General features: G+C 36.0%; 1 long non-coding RNA gene across 1 annotated transcript; it reads left to right on the top strand.

Annotated features, from left to right (window-relative positions):
* The first annotated feature begins 5,212 nt into the window (after window positions 1-5,212).
* Window positions 5,213-7,234, top strand: LOC147762782 (uncharacterized). The gene is made up of 2 exons (XR_015333668.1): window positions 5,213-5,735; window positions 6,372-7,234. It is a non-coding gene; the product is annotated as an uncharacterized LOC147762782 (long non-coding RNA).
* The last annotated feature ends 1,129 nt before the right edge of the window (window positions 7,235-8,363 follow it).

Here is an 8,363-nt window from a genome sequence, read left to right as displayed (position 1 = left end):
ATCCCCATACTTACTCCTGGACGTACACCCAAAAATGATATAAGCCCTAACAGAAAGCGATGTCATTCAGTTATCCACCAGCCAGTAGGAGCTTAACAAATGACAGATATGAATTTACGATTTGAACAGGAAGGGTGCATGCTGCACGAGTGTTTTCAAACATCAATGATGGAAAAGTATTTAAAATCAAACCGACAGTTTCAATTGAGGGTCAAGTTCCTACCGTAAATCTGGGAGATCCAGCATACCCACTAACAGGCGCCCACTTGATAGGGGGAAAGGCTCTTAGAAAAGCTCTTTTCTTAAAATAATCGTAGGGCCAGAGACTTTTCACGAAAATAAACAGTTAGGGAATGTCCACAATAAACTCGGAAAACGAAAGATGTCCCAACATATAGATAATCGCGATTGTATAATTATGTCGAAATATCAAAACAAAAACGGTCTTGTCGTTCGACCCTTTAAACTAATCAAAGCAACGGAAAGGAGGTCACGTGACCACTTGACTTACATCTGATAGATGTAAATAATGAATTTCAACGCGAAGCTTGCAGATTTTATAGAGGATTCCCACGCGTAGTTTCAATAAAAATACGCCCCAGGTTTTTAAAATCGATCTCAATATTGAGACAAAGGTTACAGATGTTGGTGTTTTTATGTAATATGCTAAATGATGACATGCGTTCACGGCACCACTTTTACTGCAATCATACAAGGTCACACTACTACGCTATAGGCCTATATAGTGATCATACAATCACTTATGTTCTTTATTGTTACATTGAATGCAGTTGATTTATCAGGTTTGTCAAAGTGCATATAATCACATAAAACAGGTTGGCTTCATATTTCAAATTGATAAATATATTATAAATATGTGTGTAAGCTTTGCAAACTATGTAGCCTATCATACGGGCTGTCTGTTTATGAAGCTTGCAAGTGCTCAAGAAATTATTTCCAATATTATTTTGAGTGCTTGCACAAGGTCGAATAATAAAGGTTTTTATGTTCATCTTAAATTGCAGAGGTTCAATTTAAAAGAGATTTGTTTATTGTAATTAAGTGCACCATTGTCTAGTAACAACAGCAAATTAAAAGAAATAACAGCTCACAGTCAGCAAGGCTGTTAATATATATATATATATATATATATATATTACACTACTTAGCGGTTAATTCCAAAATGGGCTTGGGTTTAGTCGGCGACTAGAGCGGTGCGATTTGTATATATATATATATATATTCCAACTTAATTATTTTACCTGTAAAATATAACTTTGTGTTACTTGTTCATATTATATATATATATATATATATATATATATATATATATATATATATATATATTCCAACTTAATTATTTTACCTGTAAAATATAACTTTCTGTGTTACTTGTTCATATTATTTACAAATATTAATCTCAGTGTCCAAATTTCGTCAACAAAGTGACAAGCTTTGATGACCCAGTTAAATGGCGGATAGTTAACCCCAGTGCAAAAGACTTGTTTGCGTATTTGCTTTCTACCGCTTGATGTGATGTATAGAATGTCTGTAGATACTGAAAGCAACTAGGGCTTCACGTCATCTGAGATATTAACCCTTTCCATTGTGGCTTCATGAGTAGCACCAATACCCTGAGCTTCAGGTGAAGAGGTTAGTGTCAAGTTATCTCTGAAGCTCAGGGTGAGCACCAACAATCCAAGCTAACAAATTAAACAACTCAACAGGTACCACTTCAGCAGCATTTTGAACATCAAAACTCTCAGAGGTTAGAGGCTACTCACACTCCATGCCAGGCTTTTCTTTTAAGCAACTCTTCACAATTAGGCCTGCAAAAGTTTTTTCTCCATTCAAATGATGTGGTTGTCTTCTTTCTGGAGTAGAGGCTGTGTCAGTTTCTGTTGATGCCATCCCTTCATTTGAGCTTGGTAATCTCTCTGCTATACTACCAGCTTCAAGGGTCTCTTCATATACCAAAGTGCATGTACTACTAGACTTTGATGATGAGGAAAATCGGTCTTGAGACGAGCTTTTAACTGATTGATCCTGAATGCAAAAGAAATAAAGAAATGAACTTAACAAAAAGATGGAAAGAATAATACCTAAATCTAATTTTAAAAGTCTATATTTATATAGTACCGAAATTTCGCCAGTACTATAAATGAAGAACATACATCTTTTGGGGGCCTAAAAGATTTATTCGTATATTCTTATTTTCCAGTTACAATGTATTCGCTTTTATCCTATAGATCATCATTCCAATGTCATGATGTATCACAAAGTCTTTCTCCTACATTACCTTATTTGGTAATGTAATAATTCCTCAGCTCTTACACAATGTCTATGATTATCCCTTTTTCCATAACTTTCCATCATTACGTCATTACCAAAATATAATCATTCTCTTATTAGGCAATGGTATGTTACTTGACCTTAGGTCGCCATTTCTATTAATACAGATTTTTCATTGTATCATCCTGAAGGAATGATAACTATACTCCCTTATTCTTTTTTTATTATTGAACAACACATGCACTCTTTAACTCTCTTACTTACACTGTTTAACCTCTTAACAAATGTATATTGTATCAATTATGAAAGGTACAATGTATTCATTACGATCACAACTTTGTATCTGTACTTTTAATCATTTTCATTACGATATTTATGCTCAGTTGACTCCAACAACAAAATGAATACTTATTTTAAATAATATTTTGTGATATTTACTAACATAGCCCAATAGAGTACCTCCTAAATTAATGTAAAACCATTAAAACACCCTAATGAATCAGAAGCCAATGAGACACAGCATTAATTGTGGTGATATTTGACTTACCTGTAGGTGGATGCACCTACAGACTCATGTTTCATGACATTTTTTGAAATGCTGTAGTAGTTTTGTCATTTTCTTGCACAACTTCTTTGCAAAAGAGCTTGTATGACTGTGTATGGCTGTCTTTCTTTGAAAATATAGATAAAGAAATATCTAAAAGTTTTAACTTACTTAAGGCACATTTCTTTTTCATATGGAATCAAACAAATAGGATTTTAAAGGAACTCCAAACTTTTATATCAGTGAATTTGTTTCAGAATACATTAAAAGATTAACGTTTACTTGCATTCAGCTGTGTGATAATAGTCAGGTTAGAAACTATGTTCAATGTTTAAACAAATAAAAAATTCAGGAAAAAAGTAATTCATACATTCGCAATGACAACTTGTGGTGTGTCCTGCTTTACAGGACGGATGTATTCTTGATAGTAAGAGTGGTGGTATCTGACCTAAATTGCCACACAATCTTTATCCCTTATATACATCAAGATGCTTTCATTTTTTCTCCCTGCTGCTTCCCTTAAAGAGAATGCAAAACAGAGTACTACTTCTTTAAGTCTTTATTTACCTGAAAAAAATTCTAAAATCTGATGTACTTCGTAACCAGTGTAACTACCACAATCAATAAAGAACTCACCAAAATCAGTATTTGATTCAGATATGCAAGAAAATGATATTCCAGCCAATCATAACCATTTCCACTAAAATAATCTAAATTCATGAAATGAGACCAAATAAATATAAGCTTACCACCATCAAGACTTTCTGCCATGGATAATCTATCCCTTCTTCTCTTCTTTTGTTCCTTGCAGTATCTATCCTTTTTTTTACAAATAATGCAGATAGCTGGAAACACTGGCAATTTTAATAAGCAAAGCCCTGAGACTGATCTCAATTTCATTGGAGATGGACCTTGTATTTCGGGAGGAGTTATACTACTGATTGATGGTTCTGAAAAAGAAGCAAAATGAAATTTTACTTTTTCATCCCATATATACCGGTACAAATGTATTATAATGTGACAGATACACTACTTAGCGGTTAATTCCAAAATGGGCTTGGGTTTAGTCGGCGACTAGAGCGGTGCGATTTGTAAAGTATTTGGACTATCGCTAACAAAATAACCTGCATGCGATGAAAGCTTATATAAAGTATATTATAATGAATACCCACCATCATCCTGATGTTCTATTAATATTGTTCATTACTTCCGGAAAAAAAATAAAAAGACATCGATACCGAAACGTATTTTATCAAAATATGAAAAAATGTTTTAAAGTAAAAGTGATAGTTGTTTCGTGTCCTTAGTGAACTAGTGAATTTTCCTAACTTGTTGTTCAAAAATACAGTATATTCCTCGCAAGGTCAACTAACACAAGGATGAATAAGTCCAGCTGTAAAGGTGATGGTGTGAAGTTAGCGATGTTGACATTTCACGGTACCCTGTTATAGATAGAGATAGCTATAGCAGTTAAAGGTGACCGTGACTGTGTGTGTGTGTGTGTGTGTGTGATTGTGTGACTGAATCAGTTGAAAACCATTACCACCTAAAAATTAGGCGTCAAACACGTCAAAGCGTGTTACATGCATAGAGGCTAAACGTGCTTATAGGGCTAAACGCGTCGAAAAAATGAGACAAAACAGACGCCTAGAAATGTGTTTAGGAGCTAAACACTGTTTTTTACAGTGTGCTTCGTGAAACGGGCCCCTGCTGCCCAGGTTTAAATAAAATGCCTTGAATGCCCACGCGTAGTCCCTGTAGGGGCACAGTAATTGAATCTCGGCTCAATTCAACTGGCCGAGGGACGACGCGTGGAGAGGCGTGTGAGAGGCGGAGAGACCATTGCAAGATTAAGTGGTCTACCTTTCAGGTAGGTCCGCCATATTTAGGTTGCGCCCTAGCTAGCACTCTGCTCTTCTCGATCTGAATGGGGCCAATTGTAGGGATTATTCTAATATTTCACTTGTCATGGGAGAGGGAATATAACAACAACTTCACATGATCAATTCTAAATATAAAGTGTGTTTATTAAGTCCCAGCATTCAGCATTTATACACATTATCTACAGGGAATCTATCTGCATGCCACAGTGGCAGCAGCTGATTTAAATACTTATTACTATGCAAAGTTTACAAGTGAGCGTTTCTACTTATCAGCTTTAAGATATGCATTTGCCCCAAGCATACTTATACACAGAATGATAAATGTTCATTCAAGACTGAAGCAAGGTGAATGATAATATGCTGACTAATCATATAAACGTTTAAAACCAACAACACTTTCGGGATTGCAGAGGTTATTTAAGAAAATAAATAAACGACTAACTACATACGATTGGAATATATATAGAATAACAATTCGTTAAAGGAAAAAAGGTTGACACAATGGAAAATAACTGTGTATAAAAACCTACTGATGATAAAACGACTATAGCTCCCATGCTGAGCTTGCAAAATCTGGAAGTTTACCTACACCACCTTAAGGGTGGGTGGGAAATAAATACGCAATAAATATGAGGCACCGGAGGATGTGGGAGAGCGCCTGCTCCCTCAACGCGTCTTCCACGCTAGCTGCCAAAGCTATAACTGCCAGTTTAAAAAGAGTCACGTGGCTCTTGTCGGCTAACGGCCTTAAATAACGATGCGCGCGTTATACGTCACAGGTCTTGCGTAACTACCCACGTGCTACGATTTTTCCCTTGGGGGGCAACAAGCGGCCATTTTGTACAGGAGCAATGCATAGATGGGTGAAAACGATACGTTGTTTTTAACCGAAAACGATGTCCCCGGGATGAAACTGCCAACACCAAAAGTAAAGGAGAATACCAACATTGTTTTGAAACGATGTGGTTAGCCTGTCAGTGGCGAGTTGGGGAGAAAAGAGCAGCACTGATAGCAAGGTACTGTATACACGTGAACCGGCAAATTTATTTATAATTTCATGTTGCAAAAGCAAAATTAAATCAGTTAGTTATTTGCCAAACGATATTATTTGAATAGCAGATACATAGATCAAACTAACAACAATAAAATTTTTTGATGACATTGAAACCTGCGGTGCACGATAGGTTGAGGAGGACACTGCCACAGCAAGTAATGCATGGATTTTGTTACATAACACCGTATTCTTGTGTCATTGTTAACTCTTCGGTATTATTACTCAATTCACTGCTTAAATTAATACCTGATACTATTTCTCAGGCTACCAAGTACGAATCACCTTATTTTGTGGCAGTCGACCTCCATGTTCCATCTTGTGTGCAGGTTGTTTATTATTATTATCATTATTATTATTATTATTTGTTCAAGCACATTTTGATAAAGTGGCTATGCTTTAACAAGAGAAATTTATGCTGAAGTTTAAAAGATTAAATCATCAGTAGTATATAAAATTAAAGCTATTTGATTATGCATTATTTGATTTTCAATTATCTTGATTATGATATGAGGTTTCTGCCTTTTTCTCTTGCCCTCAAATCAATATCTAACAAGTAAATTGATAGTGCTTTATTACAATTTTTGCTTTATACTTTCAGATGTAAAAACTGTGTAGCAGTTGGTAAAGCTGTAGAGATTGATGTGAGCATAGATCAGGGGAAATGGTATTAGAGAAACCAGGAGGACAAGACATAGATAATGTACTAGGAGATCCATCATCACAGCAAGGATAGATGGTGTGATCTTGTCCCTGAAGCTGTGCCTCAAGTTTTCAACTGGTTGAGTCCTTACTAAGACAAGCTGCTGCGGTGTGAATTGCAATATGTACATTCAGGTTATACGTGGCTGATTTATGACAAAAGAGACCTTCACAATATACTTCAAAGGAGTTATTCTTGCATCTATGCTTCATCAAAAGTACACAGTTACAGTGACTAGAACATTGTTTGCAAATAGTGAAGCAGTGAAGGCTGCAAGGTGCCATTGTTTTTCAGTATTAAGAATGACAGTATCTGTTTTTTTATTTATTTTTATTTTTCATTTTTAATGGGAGGGAGACTCACTTTGTTCTTTCTATGCCCATTCAGTTAAGGGTTGGTGGCAATATATGGTAAATCTGTCATGCCTGTATGTAGAATTTCTCTGGCTCAAATTTCAACATTTATTGGGTGCATTATGAGGTTGCCTGACTGATTAATGAGGTTACTTGTAGAAATATCTTGCTTACACATTTCTTGTGATATTTTTACTGCTATATACATATGATTATTCACATCTCATCAGTGGTGTGTGAAAGGAACATGTACTTGGTATTTGCATTTTAGAACTGTAGATCTGTGTACCAGCAAGGTTATATTTCATATATCTGCAAATGTTTCTAAAAATAAGCTTCATGTTTGATAATTAATTGGTTTGAAATAAATAACCCAAATAAAATCAATTCATTTTATATTTCACATAATCTGTTTTTATTATTCTCCTAAGCATTTAATCATAACATCTCCCATCATTATACTGTTATTGTGTAATAACATTGAAAGTTTCCAAGTTTTTATTAACAGGTTGATGCTAACGTATCAACCTGTTATGTATTATAAATGAATTTAAGCATATTTCCTTACTCAAATGTATCAAACGTACCACTGGCATAATACCGGTAAAGATACAGGTAAAGATGACACCATTGATAACTGGGTTTACAGCGCTGTTAGTGCAGAATGGTTAGTGTCAGATTGTTATCTGATAAAGTTTGCTACTTGTACCTGGGAGCAAAAGGTCTGGCACTTGACAATCAAGTTGATAAAATCACAAAACGCCTGTAGAAAATAAGAGCATACCTGCCCAACATTGATTTGTTCAGATTCTTGACTAAGGGGTGCGTTACTGGTGTCAAGGGCCAAGACTTGAACTTAGGGGTTTGGCATGTCACTGGACATTCCCCTCGATTTCTGCCCAAATCTAATAAAGCCTCAGTTGCTTAGCTTTAACCAAATTTCCAATACCTACAGGTTGTGTTGTTTAATGCTTGGGGTCTCTTCTCTGGCGGCGGTTAATTGGGGACACCTGTGTGGCCTGTCAACGCACCTACATTGTAGATTCACTTTTGCCGGTGCCAGATTTTCCATTGCCGTAAATATCAAATTCGTGAATAGAATGAGGAAAAATGACAATTATGAAAAAATGTTTTTTGGAAGTACCTGTCACCTTCGCCACAGTAACCATATGGGCTGTGTTGCCCCCCCGCCACAGGCGACACCTTGCGGAGCAAGCGTGCGTAATCCAGGGTGCAACTGAAAATAACCTTGTCGCGTGACCTTATTGGAGAGGCTCCCACGTGACTATTCTGCTGTGGAGCCGCGTCCCATGACGGGACCGCGAGCGTTGGTTTTAAATAACCAGTGGTGGTTTTAAATAACTTTCCGTTAAACGAAAAGAGTACAATATGTACCTGTAAATGAGTGAGTTTATCACATACCTTCGGTGAACCTTAACATATTCCTTCTTTTCCCACAAAAATTGTGGTTACATATAGATTCCACAAAGCTCTGTTAACCTCCTTTTTTTCGATGTTACGCTTCTCACAGTTACTT

Source organism: Lingula anatina, chromosome 3 (assembly GCF_051362555.1).
Source record: "Lingula anatina isolate TDL-2025a chromosome 3, LinAna3.0, whole genome shotgun sequence".
Taxonomy (NCBI): Eukaryota; Metazoa; Brachiopoda; class Lingulata; order Lingulida; family Lingulidae; genus Lingula; species Lingula anatina.
The sequence above is the reverse complement of the archived record's forward strand: the minus strand, read 5'-3'. Positions and strand labels throughout refer to the sequence as shown.